Below are 18,324 nucleotides of genomic sequence, written 5' to 3'. Positions count from 1 at the left end.
GTGTTGAGTACTTTGCCCCATCTGATCTTGAGTGCATCTTGCGCTGTTTTGAGCTTCCGCTTCTGCTTTTTGAGGCTACGCGCAGTGGTGACGAGCCTTTTGTGGAGGTTCTTCTGCTCCAGCAACTTGTCTGGCGTGAGGTCGTCCGGACTATTATCTTCACCGGGGACGGGTTGTTCAGTTTGTTTATCCAAGTTGACCTGTTCGGACGGTTGCTTGAAGGCATGTTCGTCGTCCTACGGTTCGCCCCGCTCTGTGGCTGGGTCTCTGTCGAGGTGGGGTTTGGTGCGGCACTTACGCCGCCGCTTTGATTGCTTTTCGAGGGAACGATCCCTCGTTGTGCCCCTTTGTTCCTCGTCGTCGTTTCTTTTAGGAGTGTCCACCATGTATACGTCGTGAGATGAGGTAGCTTTCCAGTGCCCTATAGGCGCTGGTTCTTGTTCGTCTCCTTCATCGGCGTCCATACCGTCGATGTCTTCGGAGTCGAAGTCGAGTATGTCGGTTAAATCATCGACAGTGGCTACAAAGTGGGTGGTGGGTGGGTTTCAAATTTCTTCGTTGTCCGCATCCCAACCTTGCTGACCATAGTCCAGCAAGGGCTCTCCTGATAAAGAGAGAGACTTTAGTGAATTCAGGATGTCGCCAAAGGGTGGGTGCTGAAAGATGCCCGCGGCGGTGAACTCCATGATCGGAGCCCAATTGGGTTCGATTGGCAGGGGTGCGGAAGGTTCAGAGTCCGGTAGGGAGTCCGGCACCTTGGAGTCACGAGCTTCGCAACGGACAAGATTGGTGTTCGGCTCAATCACCGTAGAGATTGCAGCCCCCGAGGCGGTGTCCAGCCACCCGTCCTTGATTGGCGCAGTCGGCTCTGAGCTAAGGGTCGGAGCGGACACTGGGGCGGCCTTCTGGGCACTGTCCGGCGGCCGAGCTATATCATGCCCATCATGACAGTGCGGCGCGCTCGGCTGTGGCTCGAACCCGTTGAAGATCAAGTCTCCGCGGATGTCAGCCGTGTAGTTAAAACTTCCAAACCTGACCTGATGGCCAGGGGCGTAGCTTTCGATCTGCTCCAGATGGCCAAGCGAATTGGCCCGCAGTGCAAAGCCGCCGAATACGAAGATCTGTTCGGGGAGAAAAGTCTCACCCTAGACCGCATCGTTGTTGACGATCGGAGAAGCCATCGGGCCTAAAGGTGACAACACAGAGGAACTCTCAATGAAAGAACCAATGTCGGTGTCAAAACCGGTAGATCTCGGGTAGGGGGTCCCGAACTGTGCGTCTAGGCGGATGGTAACAAGAGACAAGGGACACGATGTTTTTACCCTAGTTTGGGCCCTCTCGATGGAGGTAAAACCCTACTCCTGCTTGATTAATATTGATGATATGGGTAGTATAAGAGTAGATCTACCACGAGATCAGAGAGGCTAAACCCTAGAAGCTAGCCTATGGTATGATTGTTGTTCGTCCTATGGACTAAAACCCTCCGGTTTATATAGACACCGGAGAGGGCTAGGGTTACATAGAGTCGGTTACAATGGGAGGAGATCTACATATCCGTATCGCCAAGCTTGCCTTCCACGCCAAGGAAAGTCCCATCCAGACACAGGACAAAGTCTTCAATCTTGTATCTTCATAGTCCAGGAGTCCGACCAAAGGTCATAGCCCGGTCATCCGGAAACCCCCTAATCCGGGACTCCCTCAGTGTGTCTCAAGAAGGGAAGAAAAATATACATAGATACAAGGAGCGGGAGAGAGACATGTATGCGATAGTGGAAGCACGAGTGTGTGGGTGTATAAACCTGTCTAGAGGCTAGTCGATAAATGTTTGTGAGAGAAATACGAGTCGGGGTGCGAAAGCGAGAGTTTTTTGTGTGAGAGAGAGATGGTAGTCAGGAAGGGGAGTGGACGCACGAGTGTGCGGGTGTATAAACCTATATAGAGGCTAGTCGATAAATGTTTGTGAGAGAAATACGAGTCGGGGCACGAAAGCGAGAGTTTTGTGTGTGTGAGAGAGATACGGTAGTCAGGAAGGGGAGTGGAAGCACGAGTGTGCGGGTGTATAAACCTATCTAGAGGCTAGTCAATAAATGTTTGTGAGAGAAATACGAGTCGAGGTGCGAAAGCAAGAGTTTTCTATGTGTGAGAGAGAGATGGTAGTCGGAAAGGGGAGTGGAAGCACGAGTGTGCGGGTGTATAAACATATCTAGAGGCTAGTCGATAGATGTTTGTGAGAGAAATATGAGTCGGGGTGCGTAAGCGAGAGCTTTGTGTGTGTGAGAGAGAGAGACGGTAGTCGGGAAGGGGACTGGAAGCAGGAGTTGTGTGTGTATGTGTGTTTGTGATAGAGGGGTGGGGGTTGTCTGATCGATAAACAAATGAATAATGTCAGTCTGGGATGGAGACGAAAAGGAGACCACAACAAATGTTGTGTCTATACGAGAGAGAGAGAGAGATAGAGAGAAAGAGAGAGAGTAATTTTAGTGGTATGAGTCATATCTAGAGACATATAGGGTGTGTGAGAGAATCCCATAGAGAGAAAGACAAAGTGAAAGACGAGTGGAGACTGTCTGTGTGGCGGTGAAAAAGAAAGCTTAGGTACCGAGTGATACCATAGAACAGTAGAGACGTGAGAGATAATGAAAACCGTGTAATGTATAATGATAGGGAGAGTGTGGCACTTCTCAAGGGAGACGTTGAGAGACCATGTTTGCGAGGATAGGAGAAACATGAAGTGAGCGTGCGGGTGAGCTGGAGAAAAGAGAGTGATAGCTACATGAAGGAGCATGCATGCGAGAGAGATGGGCATGAAAGGAGTGAACATAAAAGGGATTCAAATATTTGAATTCAAGGTGATGATACATGTAATCCATACTCGAACCAAAATTGATCTATCAAACATGCATACTCATATGAATTCACACACATCTATGTTATTTAGTATGTACATATTACTGATCCATACATTTTAGTAGAATATAATTTGGTTAATTTTTTTTGAATTGAACCTTAAGATTTTGAGATCATTGTATTTGTAAATCATATTATACATATAAAGGAGCAGAATTATTTATTATGCTTTAGAAAGTATATATAAAAAATGATGTATATAGAATTTAATTCCAATTGGAAATGGATCCCACCCGAAAAAATAGAATACAAACGGGATTCGAATTGAGTTGGCACGGTAAACGTGCACTCTGCAAAATTTGAACGAAGCAGGGAAAGTCGCAGTAACTACCTGAAACCAAAATCTGCGAGATGGAAATTCCTACTGCCTTTCCCTGCCACGCAAAACCTATCTACTGGATTTCTATAGGTTTCGATAGGTGTAGGTTTGTAATTTCACCCAAAGATGATGTAACCGCCTCTCACCCGGATTCATACATGGTGGGTGCCAAAACACAGTGTGTCCTCGGCCGAAATGGACTCCCTCCCCGATTCATATTCATACACGGTGGGCGCCAAAAACAAACTCTCGTCAGCAAATATTTTGTGTATGCGAGATAACCATCCTATCCCCAACCGACTAATATTGCTGATATGTAGGAAATTTGAAACATGGGCTAAGTTTGTAAATTTCCTCGCTTTTGAGACAAGCGCGCCCTGAATACATGGTTCCCCCCTTCCTCCCTACCTCCCTTTTCCCCATTCGTACTCTGTGGGTGCTAAAACACCCTCTCCACCCCAGCCTCCTCCGTCCGCCGATGTCCGCCACCCCATCCGCCGATGTCCGCCTCCACCATGCCGGAGCTGATACCGCGACGCCGCCGTCCATTACAAGAGATCGACCTCTCTCATCCACGGCTTCAGACACGGATCCTTGCATCCCGTGCTCTCGCTTCATCCCCGCCGCCGTCCACCTTGCAGGCACCGCTCCTACGACCGTCTTGTCCACCGCACCCCGCCACCACCATCTACCCTCCTAGATTTGCTTCCACGCCGCCGACAACCATCGCTACCACAACACCGTCAAATTCTCAGCAGATGCATACACGACGCCGCACCAAAGGCGGTACTCTTTCGTATCTGCTCAACTTATTTATCGCAGCAAGAAAATAGATCACCACTACTTTACTCTGATTTCTTGTCTTGGTTGCTAAGTTGCCTTTGTCCGGTTTGCACCTTCAGATCCGACATGGCATGCTCAACACTATACTCCCAATGCTTATGGTTTTCCCCTTTTATGTTCCACACTATTTAAACCACATTAGACTAAATTTCAAAATTGGGTCAGTCGATTTTTTAGAGCTCGTCGGAGTTGGCCCGTGTGAACGAAGGGGCTCAGGTGGTTGTGGGGCCTCTCCGAATGAAGAAATCTCGACGCGGGTGGGGGTGGGGGCAGGGGTGGGGGTGGGGGTGGCGGAGGAACACAGGCGATGGGGGCCAGTGGTCCGGCCAGCGGCCCGTGGGGTGTTCTGTATGGGAAGAATCAGAGACGAGGAAGAAGAAGGGTTAGGAGACGTAGGATCTTCATCCAACCGTCTGAAATGGTCGAGAGACAGCTGGGAGTTGCATTCTTAATGCGCTCTGGTTCATCATGTGTGGGCACTGCGCAACCAACATTTTATTATCCAAAATCTTCTTGCTCTTCTTTACCATGTTCCTCTTCCATTCTTTAATATGTACTCTCTCCGTTCCTAAATACAAGTCTTTGTATAGATTCTACCATGGACTGCATATGGAGCAAAATGAGCGAATCTACACTCTAAAATGTATCTGGATACATCTGTATGTGATCCATAGTGGAAATCTCTACCAAGACCTATATTTTGGAACAGAGGGAGTATGATAGTAGTACAGTATGTTCCTTGTACTGAAGATGAGCAGGGGCATTTGCAACATAGAGGTCTATATGGTCGGTTGTGATGGACACTTTGAGCCTCTTTGATTCGTAGGATTTTGTAAACATAGGAATAGGATTTGTAGTGACCTGCCCACTTGAATCCTATAAGAATAGCAAGGAAATGCGGGGAGCTGTGTCGCCTTTGAGGGTTACACTGATATTAACAGTACCGCACCTACAGTTGAAGAGAACTGGTATCTGAAGCCTTTCTAGCCATACCGGCAGTACTAGCACATATATTCCAGCAAGTTCCACTTTGCTGATTTTACTCTGATGCTTACGGTTTTCCCCGTTATATCTACACTATGATATGTGTAGCTGCTTTGTGTCGCACTAGCAGCAGTCCACTCTTGAAGCTAAACGCTTCAATGACTTACAAAATTGGCACCAAGGCATTGAGTGCCATTCTGGATGCAATGAAACTCATACGCTCCCCACCTGTTGATTCTTGTTCAGAATATGATCCTAATGACTATTCTAACCTCGAGGAGTCAAAGGCAGATGGCATGTCCTGTTCAACCATCAAGGTGACTGTTCTAATTTGGCAAGGTTTTATTGATTGCGCGTATCTTGCACATGTTGTCTTGCATTTCTTCTACTTGGTTGCACCGCCATCCGCTTAGTTTACTCATCATATATGTCGAGATGCCATGCCCATCAATTATCAATACATATTACATCTGTCATCATACCATGTTTTTCCACTCAAATGCTGTTCTTGTGCATCAGACATCAAAAAGGAAGAGGGTGATTGTCGAACCTGAAGGAGCACCAGCAAAGTCCATGAAAAACATGGTGGTGCCGGAGAAATCAGATAGCACCCCACTTATATTGGCTGTACAACCAGTGACACAAAACGTAGGACCGACTCCAGCAGATTGTGCCCATACTTCACTGGCCACACCACTAGCCCCACCACACAGGACCTGCACTCCAGCAAAAGGTATACCGATTTCATTTGCCATAGCACCAGTCGTACCATAGAAAAATCCCACTCCAGCAAAAAGTACGGCAAGTCCACCGGCCGAAGACCTATGCCAACTGCAGAGACGACCAATTCCTGCAGATTGGAACCCCATTCCATTTATTCCCAGTTTAAAATACAATGCTTTCAATGTTGTTAGGGACTACATGCATATATCCCCATCATGGGAAGATTATAGTGAAGAAAAACACCATTTTCACATCTTCCTGTCCAACTTACGTGTAAGTGCCAATATTCATGGTTATTATTTTCCAGTTTTCTACTGATTAAACACATCAATGATTTACATTACATTGTTGTAACTAGGCGAGGGTCAATCTGGATAGTCATGACGAGCAAAGCTTGCTTGTGCTTTTCAAGGAAGCATTGCAGTAGTATCGGTGTTACCTGAGGAAATCACACTTTGATGGCAAGTCTATAAACGAATTTCCGATGAAGTCTCCTGTGCTAAATAAAGAAGACATTGAATGGAAAAACCTTGTTATGCACTGGTCTCATTCCCAGGATGAGGTACTGTCTATGAAATGACATGACAATTTGAACTTCTACTTTTCTGCATGTGCCTTATGGATCTTTTTTGCAGGAAATCTGCTCGAAGAAGAATTCCGGTTTGAAAAGAATGACAGGATATCGCAAATATGCTGCCCGCTGCTTTGCTCTTGTTAGTACCTATTGTCCTGTATCACTGTACTTGCATACATACCTGGTTCATTATGTGACAGCAGTATGCATGATAGCTTGCTTAGCAATTGTTCGCTCCAAATTATCTGATCTGTATGAATGGTTAAATTAGTGTAGAATATATCCAATGCCAATGATTTTTTTAGCTCTACATTATTCTTGTAAGTACATGATGTCCTTTATCAGTGTACTTATATTGATAGGTAGTTGTTCATGTACCATCACTCTGCAGCTTATTTTCCTTTGCCCTCCATTTTCTACACATCAGATCTATATTTACTCTTACCATAAGGTTGGCACTGAAGAAGTTTAGCTGTGCATTGCTCTTGACTGTACCTTTCGCCTGTATCGCTGCACTTACATTTATAGCTACTTGGTTATGTAGCATCACTCTTCATCTTATCTTAAATATTCTCCATTTTTTTGTATATTATCACATCTATATTTACTCTTAACAAAATGTAGAATAAAGTCAATGCTTATGAAGAAGATTCTGTGGTAAACTTCTTGAATTGCTCCCCCCCCATCAGCATGGACAAGGGCTTTATAGAGCCTGTCTTCACCAATAATGTAAGTTTGTCCTTCTCAAGCCTTCAAACTTTGTTGTGTATATTTGGTTAGGCATGACTACAACAGCTGTTTATTTTTGGTGTTTGCATCAAATTGCATGTTTAAAGTTTATTATGTAGTTCATAAACAAAAGTATGTCCTTCTCAATTTAAGTTTTCAGTTGTACAACCAAGTTCCTTCTTCATACCATGTAAATTAAACTATACAGAGCAAGTGATCCTCTTTTGCACTGCAGGTATGCTTCCATTCTTGATCCGTAATCCAGTGGTGTGGTGAACCTACCCACTACAACACAATGTCATAATCTGCAATGTTGTAACTATGAACAATGTCTTATCATTCTACTATTATTTAAATTGTCTCTTTATTTGCCAATTTGAAATGGGATAAATTGACATCACACTAACCATTGATACTTATGAGTTCTTGATCTGTAATCCAGTGGTGTCGGGAAGCTGCCAACTCCTTCACAATGTCATTTCCTGCCATGTCTTGATCTGAACAATACCATATTGTGTTAATGCAGTTTTCAACCATGTCACTTTATTCGTCAGTAAGAAATGTGATGAATTGTCAGCACTGGTACTTTTATGTGCAAAACCTGCCATCTATCTGCTTGTTTATCTTTCAGAGTGAGGAAGATATAAGTGTTGAACAAGCACAGTCTCGTCAACTTGCTCAGCTGCTTGCGCTGTAGCTCCCCAGCAGGGCTAACCTTTCTTGAACTCTATTGAAGTGCTGTTGGTTTTGTGTATTATTTTGCGGCGTGTTTATTTGCATGGTGGCGATGTTTGATGCCCAGTGTATGTAATCTGCTATTTGCTTGTGCTTTATTATCATAGTGGCGTACTTTGATGCCCAGTGGATGTAATATGCCGTAATTTCTTTATTGCATAGTCTAGGTTTTTTCTTATTCTCGATGCTGCAGTTATTTTACTGTATATATATCCTGTCTTCGCAGTAAACCGGCCAAACCGTAAAATTACTGTACATAATCGGGCCGTCATGCAATTACGATGTATGATCCGCATCATGGGCCCCGTCATCTTGGTCCGTTAAAAGGCGAAAAGTAAACCCGACCACTAGTAGATTCGGGCCTTTAATTGGCCGAGTAAACCCCGACCTTCTTTTCGCAAGAAAACTCAATGGGCTTTTAGGAGCCTGAGAAGTAGGTTGGGCCTGAAACATGCCGAACAGCTCACGGGCCAGTAGCAGCCCGAAATGGACCCCGGCCCATGATTGTGCGAATCAAATCACGGGCTTTTAACAAGCCAAAATTGTCTCAGTCCTTGTTTGGGCCAATCAGATATCATGTGCGAGCAGGCCGGATGCAAACTGGGCCGTAGTTAGGCCCAACTATATGACGGGCTTTTAACAGGCCGGAATTAATATAGGGCCGAAATGTTAAACGGGCCCTTAACAGGCCGAAACTAATATCAGGCTGAATAACTAAATGGGCCTTTAGCAAGTGGGCCCAAAAGCATAGCGTCCAGTTGACGGGCCGAATCTGATATGGGCCATAATTTAGCCCAAAGCCTCTTAAAGGGCCGGACCTAATCTCTGCCGTAATTTGGCTCAGAACGTGGTAGGCTTTTAATGGGCCGGATCTCATATGGGCCATTATTAGGCCCAAAATGTTGCAGGCCATTAATGGACCGGATCAAATATGGGCCGACATTTGGCCCAAAACATGGCAGCCGGTTAATGGGCCGGCCTACTAGGGTCCTCAAAATCTTGTGGGCCTATAGCTGGGCCGACCCATTAATGTCGGCAAAATCTCGTGGGCCTTTAGCTCGGCCAGCCCATTATGATCCGCAAGAATCTTGTGGGCCTTTACTTGGGCTGGCCCATTATGGCGCACAAAAATCTTGTGGGCCTTTACCTGGGCCGACCCATTATGGCCCGCAAAATCTTGTGGGCCTTTAGCTGGGCCAGCCCATTATGGTCCGCAAAATCTCGTGGGCCTTTAGTTGGGCCGGCCCATTTAAACTTGATGGGCCGGTCCACGTGTTAACATATCATAGCCGTGTCTCGCCCATTGGATGAGTGACACCTGTGCCAACACAGAGCTGACACGTGTCTCCTCCAGCCAATGATGATTTTACACATGGAAAATCCCCATTGGTCGGGGCTGTTAACGGGTTATCAGATCCAAAACCCGACCCTAATAGCTGAACAACGTTCCATTACGGTGGATGCCACATGTCGATCACCGTTTACGAAAGCACTTCTGTGACGCGCGATTTATCGTCATGGAAGTGGACACTTCCGTGATGTTTTTGGTAATGTCATGGAACACTTCTACGACAGCACAGGTATGACTATCTTGATTCTGTCATAAAATCGTCATGGATGTACATGCATGACAGAAAACACGACCTACTATGACAAACACGTATCATCACGGAAGTGTATTTTTTTGTAGTGTAGTCATACGTGCTTGTGGAAAGAACTTGCATGACATCTTTTGTCCTACCCTCCCATGGCAGCGGGGTCCTAATGGAAACTAAGGGATATTAAGGCCTCCTTTTAATAGAGAACCGGAACAAAGCATTAGCACACAGTGAATACATGAACTCCTCAAACTACGATCATCACCAGGAGTGGTCCCGACTATTGTCACTCCGGGGTTGCCGGATCATAACACGTAGTAGGTGACTATACCTTGCAAGATCGGATCTAGAACATGGATATAATGGTGATAACATAAACAGTTCAGATCTGAAACCATGGCACCCTGGCCCAAAGTGACAAGCATTAAGCATGGAAAAGTCATAGCAACATCAATCTCCGAACATAATGGATACTTGGGATCAGGCCCTAACAAAACTAACTCGATTACATGATGAATCTCATCTAACTCCTCATCGACCAGCGAGCCTATGAAGGAATTACTCACTCCCGGTGGGGAGCATCATGGAATTGGCGATGGAGTTGTGTTGGTGATGACGAAGAACGAAGATCCCCCTCTCCGGAGCCCCAAATGGACTCCAGATCTAGCCTCCCGATCAAGAACAGGAGACGGCAGTGGCTCCATCTCGTGAAATGCAATAATTCTTTCTCCCTGATTTTTTTCTGGAAATATGTGATTTTATAGCGTTGGTTTCAGGGTCATCGGGGCCACCATGTGGGGACAACCCACCATGGCGCGCTTGGGGAGCAAGCTCCCCCTGGTGGGTTGTGCCCACCCAGGTGCCCCCCTGAGGTGGCTCTTGGCTCCATAATTTCTCTTTATTGATATAAAAAATCCTCGCACAGTTTCATTCCATTCCGAGAACTTCTATTTCTGCCCAAAAGCAACACCATGATAGCTTTGCTGAAAACAACGTCAGTCCGGTGTTAGTTTCATTCAAATCATGCAAATTAGAGTCCAAAACAAGTGGAAAAACGTTAGGAAAAGTAGATATGACAGAGACATATCAACTCCCGCAAGCTTAAACCTTTGCTTGTCCTCAAGCAATTGAGTTGATAAACTGAAAGTGAAAAAGAAAAACTTTTACGAACTCTTTGCTCTTCTTTCATAAATAAGATTAAATAGCACCCAGGTTTACAGCAAAGATTATAACCAACCATGTCGATAATAACTCTTAAAAATTATATTAACTCATATTAATGACATAATCAACTAGAGAGTAATAATAAGATATCTCAAACAGCAACACGTTTTCAAAACAACCATGATATAATATGACAATAGTGGTATCTCACTAGCCCTTTTTGAGACCACAAAACATAAATGCAGAGCACCCCCAAAGTTCAAGCAGCGACTAAACATTTTAATTCATGGTAGAAAAGATCCAGTCATGATGCACCCAACATTAGCTATACACAATGCATCAGCATGACAACAGTGCTCTCAGGTTCTGGCGCTTATTTGAGAAGGTGATGACACAACATAAAAGTAAATAGATAGTCCCTTCGCAGAGGAAAGCAGTGATTTGTAGAGGTGCCAAAGCTCAAGTTTTTTATAACACAGGTAAATGAATTTTTGAGACATGCACCCTTCTCATTTACTTCACGACTATCAGTTATCAATATCTTCCATGCTAAACACGCAAGTGACGGTTCCCAAGCGGAAAGGTAAAGGTTATGACTCCATTGGGAGTTTTTGTTAGATTATTTGAGAGATCAATTACCTTTGCAATTTTGGACTGGGCATCCCTATTACCGCCCTTTTCTTGTGCGATGGCGAGTGAATAAACACTCGACCTGAGAATAACTCGCTTAGCATGGAAGATACCGACTATCTCCTATCGTTCCATGAACGATCCAGACACACAAAAGGGATATTATTTGAAGTTTTTAGAGATGGCACATGCAAATTTACTTAGGGCGGTAGGGTAATACTGCATATAGGTAGGTATGGTGGACTCATCTAGAATAACTTGGGTTTCAGGTTTTTGATGTACAAGCAGAGTTCCCACTTAGTACAGCCGAAGGCTAGCAAATAGGTTGAGAAGCGGCCAGCTAGAGAGCAACAACGGTCATGAACATGCATTATGCATAAGTAACATTGGATACTATCAAGAGTAGGATATGAACACCATGAACATAAATGTCATAGAGGCTATGTTGGTTTCGATTCAACTACATGCATGAACATGTGCCAAGTCAAGCCACTCGAATATTCAGAGGAGGATACCATATCATCATACTACATCACAATCATCTTAACGCAATGTTGACATCCAAGATAAGTCATTATTCACTCCTAGCTACTTTCGCATGGCATGAGAAACTATAATCTCTAATTGTCATTGCAGACATGTTTGATCATAATAGGCTGAATCATGGATGCTAGGTTGAACATATTTACAAAAATAGAACAATTCGAGTTCATACCCGTTTCTCTCTGCCACGACCAGTTCATCTAATATCGTCATTATTGCCTTTCACTTGCACGACTGAATGATTTGAAAATAATAATAGTACAAGAGTGTCGTGGACTAAGCTGGAATCTGCAAACATTTTATTCAAGAGGAAAAGACAAGGTAATATGGGCTCTTTGTCAGATCAACAATAATGCAAATGAGAGCCACTCAACATTTTCATCTTGGTCTTCTCCTTTGTATGACTCAATAAAAAGAAAAGAAATTCAAAGAACACTTTGAAATATTTTTGGAGTTTTTGGTTTTTCGTAAATGAGCAAATGAAAAGAGATAATAAAAAACGAGAAAAACTATTTACACGGGAAAGGTCCCAACCACTAAAAGAAGAACAAGGAAATCTGTTTGGGTTTTCTTTTTAGTGATACAACAATTTAAACTAGGAAGAAAAATAAAAAAGAAGCAAGAAACATATTTTTGGATTTTCTCAAAGTTTTTCAAACACACAATAAGAAAGCAAGAAAATAAATTTAACATGGATGTACAACAAAAAAGTGTGGACACTGACAACTGGAATGAAATGTGTGAACATGAATGTAATGTCGGTGGGAATACATACTCCCCCAAGCTTAGGCTTTTGGCGTAAATTGGTAATCACCAGTCGTAGAAATCGTGAGGTCCAATGTTGAAGTGCTGGGGAGTAGGCACCATAGGGTCCCACTGCTGAGGCTCCTCCTGTGCCGCAGCCAGGTTGTTTCGGTAAGTGACAATGTCCTTAGGCTTAATCCTATATCCGCCCTTGGCAACATGATCAAACAAAGCAGGTGCAGGCAAGGGAATAATATCACGAGTGTTTTCACTGAAAACTAAGTTGTAAGGCATATCAATATTAGGGTAATCAATAGTAATAAACTGGTGGTCCTCCATAGCTGCTCTATTAAGTAAGCTTTGGGCAAAGGATGATCATGCTGGCGTATCTGCACATTAAAGTGAGTTGCCAAGCGAGTAGCATAACTGCCCGCATGTATTTTACCCTTGGATCTGTTATGGTGAAGGCGACGTGCCACAATAGCTCCCAAGCTATAAGTGTTGTCGCCATAAAGTGCATGATGCAAAACAGCAAAGTCTGGGGCGCTAAGTGCACCCACCTTCTCTCTTGCTAGCAAGCACTTTGCAATAAATATAACAAAATAATGCGCGGTAGGGAACTGCAAGCTAACAATGATGGTGGTCGATACTCCTCTCTCATCCCCCACTGTAAGAGTACAGTAAAACCCTTCAAACTCTGAGGGCTTAGGCTCTACCAAATCCCCATCAAAAGGAAGCATGCATATGTCACAAAATTCAGTAAGTGGTATCTGGTGGGTTTCAGCATATAAATTAGATTGCACCTCAGTGGGATTATTCCTAGAATGAAAATGAAAGTTTTGCGCAAAGGAGTTTGTGAGGAGATGATATTGTTCGCATTTAGCTGCGATGAAGTCAATGAGGCTGGCATTAGTAGCATATTGGTTGAACTCTTGAAGGATTCTAGCCCCTTCCATGAACGCATTATACGGCCACTCGCACGACCGTAACTCCGCCAACCTCCGGGTATGGAGATAATTGTCATATGACTCCCCAATAACCCCCTTGGAGTTCTTCCTGGAAGCAAACTTCCTAAATAAACTCATCTTTTTCCTATGAACAAAATTCTGAAATTTTTAGTCCACAAAATTTTTCTCAACAAAACTTCACAAAAATGATAGCAACTACTCATAGGGCGTATAGAGGCCATACCAAGCATTCAAACTACTTAGAACTCTAAGAAATCAACATGCAAGCTCATCTATAGCAGCAACAAGAGTAGTTAATTATTCCAAATATAAACCACTAAAACAAAAACTAATTGGACACATGGAGGAGTCACATACCAAGCAACAAATCCCTGAAACAGTTTCGAAAACGGAGCTTCGAGCAAGGAGATCGAAATCCGCAGTTTCGGGAGCAAGAACATGAGAGAGAGAGAGAGAGTGATAGTGATATTTTTTTTTGGGTGAATGGAGTGAAGTGGGAAGAAGAAGTAAGTGAGATGGCCCACGTGGGGACCACAACCTACCATGGCGTGCCTGGGGGTCCTGGCGCGCCCAGGTGGGTTGTGCCCACCTAGTGCACCTCCCTCTAATATTATTTGCACCAGAAATTAAGAAATATTCAGAAAAAATCATGTTAAATTTTCAGGGCATTCTGAGAACTTCTATTTTTGGGTCATTTTTTATTGTACGGAAAACTCAAAAATAGACAAAGCATGGAATTTTATTTTATTTAACTAAGAAAAAATAGAAAACAAAAGGGTAGGGACAGAAGGTAGTTCTTACTAAATTCATGAACATCATACCTCTCAAAAATTATTCATTAATAAGGTTGATCAAGTCTTATTAACAACCACTTCTGATTAGCATGAAATCGAAGAACTTTCATAAATCACTAAGTTACCTCAATGGGGATATGAATGTCCCCAACAATAAGCATTTCATATTTCTTATTAACAGCAAGTAGAGGTAGTTGAAAACTTCCAATAGTGATTGTTGAAGATGTTCCAATAACATTAATACCATTCACTTGGAATCGTTTCTTCGGAAAGTGCATTGTATGCTCAATACCATTGATATGAGAAGTTACCTTGCTTTTATTGCAATCAATAACAGCCCCTGCAGTATTTAAGAAGGGTCACCAAGGATAATCGACATGTTATCGTCCTCGGGCATCTCAAGTATAACAAAGTCAGTCAAAATAGTAACATTAGCAACAACAACGGGCACATCCTCACAAATACCGATAGGTATGGCAGTTGATTTGTCATCCATTTGCAAAGATATTTCAGTAGGTGTGAGTATTCAAATCAAGACTTTTGTATAAAGAGAAAGGCATAACACTAACACCAGGCCCCCAAATCACATAAAGGAGTTTTCACATAGTTTCTTTTGATGGACCAAGGTATAGTTGGTATTCCCGGATCTCCATGTGTTTAGGTACTCCATCTTTAAAAGTATAATTAGGAAGCATGGTGGAGATTTCAGCTTCCGGTATTTTCTCTTATTGATGATGATGTATTTCATATACTTTGCATAAGGAGGCATTTTTAAGATATCAGTCAAGCGAGTTCGCAAAAAGACTGGCCTAATCATTTCAGCAATGTTCTCAAATTCTTCATCATCATTCTTTTTAGTTGACTTCGATGGAAAGTGCATGGGCTTTTGAACCCATGGTTCTCTTTCCTTTACATGTTTTCTAGCAACAAAGTCTCTTTTATTGTATCTTTTATTCTTAGGTTGTGGGTTATCAAGATAACCAGTTGGTTCTATCTCAACATCATTATCTGGTTCTTTATCATTTGGTTGAGTGTCCTCATGAACCTCATCATTATCTTTTTCATTACCGGATTGAGTTTCAGCATCAGAGATAGAAACTTCATTATCATTATCAGGAGGTTTTTCTATTTCAGGTTTACTAGAGGCATGCAAAGTCCTATTATTTTTCTTCTTATTTTTATTTTTAGAAGGACAAGGTACATCAGTGTTAATTCTTTGAGATTCTTGTTCAATTCTCTCTGGGTGACCCTCAGGATAAAGTGGTTCCTGAGTCATTTTACCTCCTCTAGTTGCTACTCTAACAGCAAAGTCACTTATATTATTGTTCATTTCATCAAGTAACTCCCTTTGAGATTTAGCACTTGTTCTAATTGAGTTTGAACCATAGAGGCATGCTTTCCTACACCTCTAACATCATTTGAGATTCTAAATAAGAAGTCACTTAAGAAAGCAATCATATCAGAGTTGTATTTCAATTGTTTCATAACATTTGCATTGAAGTGATCTTGCTTTCTAATGTAATTATCAAACTCATAAATGCATTGACTAGGATGTTTATTACGAAGATCATCACTATCATTGAATGTCATTAAAGACTTTACCTCTACCGCCTTAGGTGGTGGTCGTGCTTCAAGCCCATGTATTTCTTTGATAGGTGGTAAATTTTTAACATCCTCTGCTTTAATACCTTTTTCCTTCATAGATTTCTTTGCCTCTTGCATATCTTCAGGACTGAGATATAAGATACCCCACTTCTTTGGAGTGGGTTTAATAGGTGTTTCAGGAGGAGTCCAATCATCATAATTTTTCAATATGTTATTCAATAATTCTTCAACTTTCCCAATAGTTCGTTCCCTGAAAACACAACCAGCACAACTATCTAGGAAATCCCTAGAAGCATTGGTTAGTACATTATAGAAGATATCAAGTATTTCATTTTTATTAAGAGGATGATCCAGGAAAGCATTAAGTAGTTGGAGAAGCCTCCCCCAAGCTTGTGGGAGACTCTTTTCTTCAATTTCTGCAAAGTTAAATATTTCCTGCAAGGCAGCTTGTTTCTTATGAGCAGGGAAATATTTTTCAGAGAAGTAATAAATCATATCCTGGGGACTACGCACACAACCAGGAGCAAGAGTATTGTACCAAGCCTTGGCATCACCCTTCAATGAGAACGGAAATAACTTGAGAATATAATAATAGCGAATCTTCTCATCATGAGCAAAAACGTTGGCTATATCATTCAACTTAGTAAGATGTGCCACAACAGTTTCAGCTTCATAACCATGGAAAGGATCAGATTCAACCAAAGTAATTAACTCTAGGTCAATAGAGAATTCATAAGCCTTATCATCAATAAAGATATGTGAAGTAGCAAACTCAGGATCACATTTCATTTTAGCATTCAGAGATCTTTCTTTATACTTGCATAGTAATTTCTATAGATCATCTCTATCCTTACAAGCAAGAATATCTCTAGTTGCCTCCTCACTCATAGTATAATGATAACCCACAAGTATAGGGGATCGTTTGTAGCCTTCTTCGATAAATAAGAGTGTCAAACCCAACGAGGAGCTAAAGGCAGAACAAATATTCCCTCAAGTTCTATCGACCACCGATACAAGTCTACACACACATAATGTTTGCTTTACCTAAAACAAGTATGAAATTATTTTGCAAGAATAAAACTACGAGTACTTTGCGAGAATAAAAGTACAAATAAATTGCAAGGTAATAAAAGTGAGTAGCTTTTGTCAAGAAGAAAGTCATTTGTCCCTAGGCAATCGATAACAAGTACCGGTAATCATTCTTGCAATTTTATATGAGGGAGAGGCATGAGGTAACATACTTTCTCTACTTGGATCATATGCACTTATGATTGGAACTCTAGCAAGCATCCGCAACTACTAAAGATCATTAAGGTCGTGAAACCCAACCATAGCATTAAGTATCATGTCCTCTTTACTCCCATACGCCATACCCCACTTACTCACTCTCGCAACCCACCATAAGCGAACCATGAACATATTGCAACACCCTACAGCGGGGGACCCCTCACGTTTGTGGGAGATGGAGGGCATCGTAGGGCGACACCATAAATAAAATATACAATCATACCAACCAAAATCACGATTAACCCATAGGACAAAACGGATCTACTCAAACATCATAGGATAACCAAATATCATTGGGAAATAATATATGGAGTTGAGCACCACGTTTATGGAGAGATTACATCAGGGAGAAGGGGTGTTACACCGCTGCATAGAGGGGGAGATAGTTGGTGTTGATGGTAGCAAGATTGTTGATGTAGATCACCGTCACGATCCTTGCCCCGGCGGCACTCTGGCGCCACCGAAAGAGAGGGGGAGAGAACCCTCCTCCTTCTTCTTCTTCCTTGTCCTCCCCCCTAGATGGGAGGAGAGTTCCCCCTATGGTCCATGGCCTCCATGGTAGCAGAGGGGCAGGAGCCCCTCCGAGATTGGATCCCCCTCTCTTTCTCTTCTGTTTCACGCTCTCCGGACCTGGACGAAAACCGTTTCTTATATTCCCAAAGATCCATAACTCTGATTGCTCTGATCTTTTTACACGTTTTTTCCTGATATAAGCTTCCTTGCGCCCGAAGTAGAGCTCCAACCAATGTATGAGGTGAGCACAACCCACCACCACGCGCCAGGGGCCTGGGGCACGCCCTGGTGTCTCATGGGCTGTGTGGGCCTCCGTTTGCGGTGATTCCACCTCCTAAAATTCACAAATATTCCAAAATAATTCTCTGTAGAGTTTCATCATGTTTGGACTTTGTTTGATATGGATTTTCTGCGATACAAAAAACATGCAACGAAGAGGAACTGGCACTGGGCACTGGATAAGTAAGTTAGTCCAAATAAATGATATAAAAAGTTGGAAAAAGTATGTAAACGTTGAATAATATTGGCATGAAACAATCAAAAATTATAGATATGACGGAGACGTGTCTGCATCCCCAAGCTTAATTCCTACTCGTCCTCGAGTAGGTAAATGATAAAAAAGATAATTTTTGATGTGGAATGCTACATATCATAAACTTGATCA

Source organism: Triticum aestivum, chromosome 4B (assembly GCF_018294505.1).
Source record: "Triticum aestivum cultivar Chinese Spring chromosome 4B, IWGSC CS RefSeq v2.1, whole genome shotgun sequence".
In the NCBI taxonomy this organism is placed as follows: Eukaryota; Viridiplantae; Streptophyta; class Magnoliopsida; order Poales; family Poaceae; genus Triticum; species Triticum aestivum.
This window is presented reverse-complemented; position numbering follows the sequence as displayed.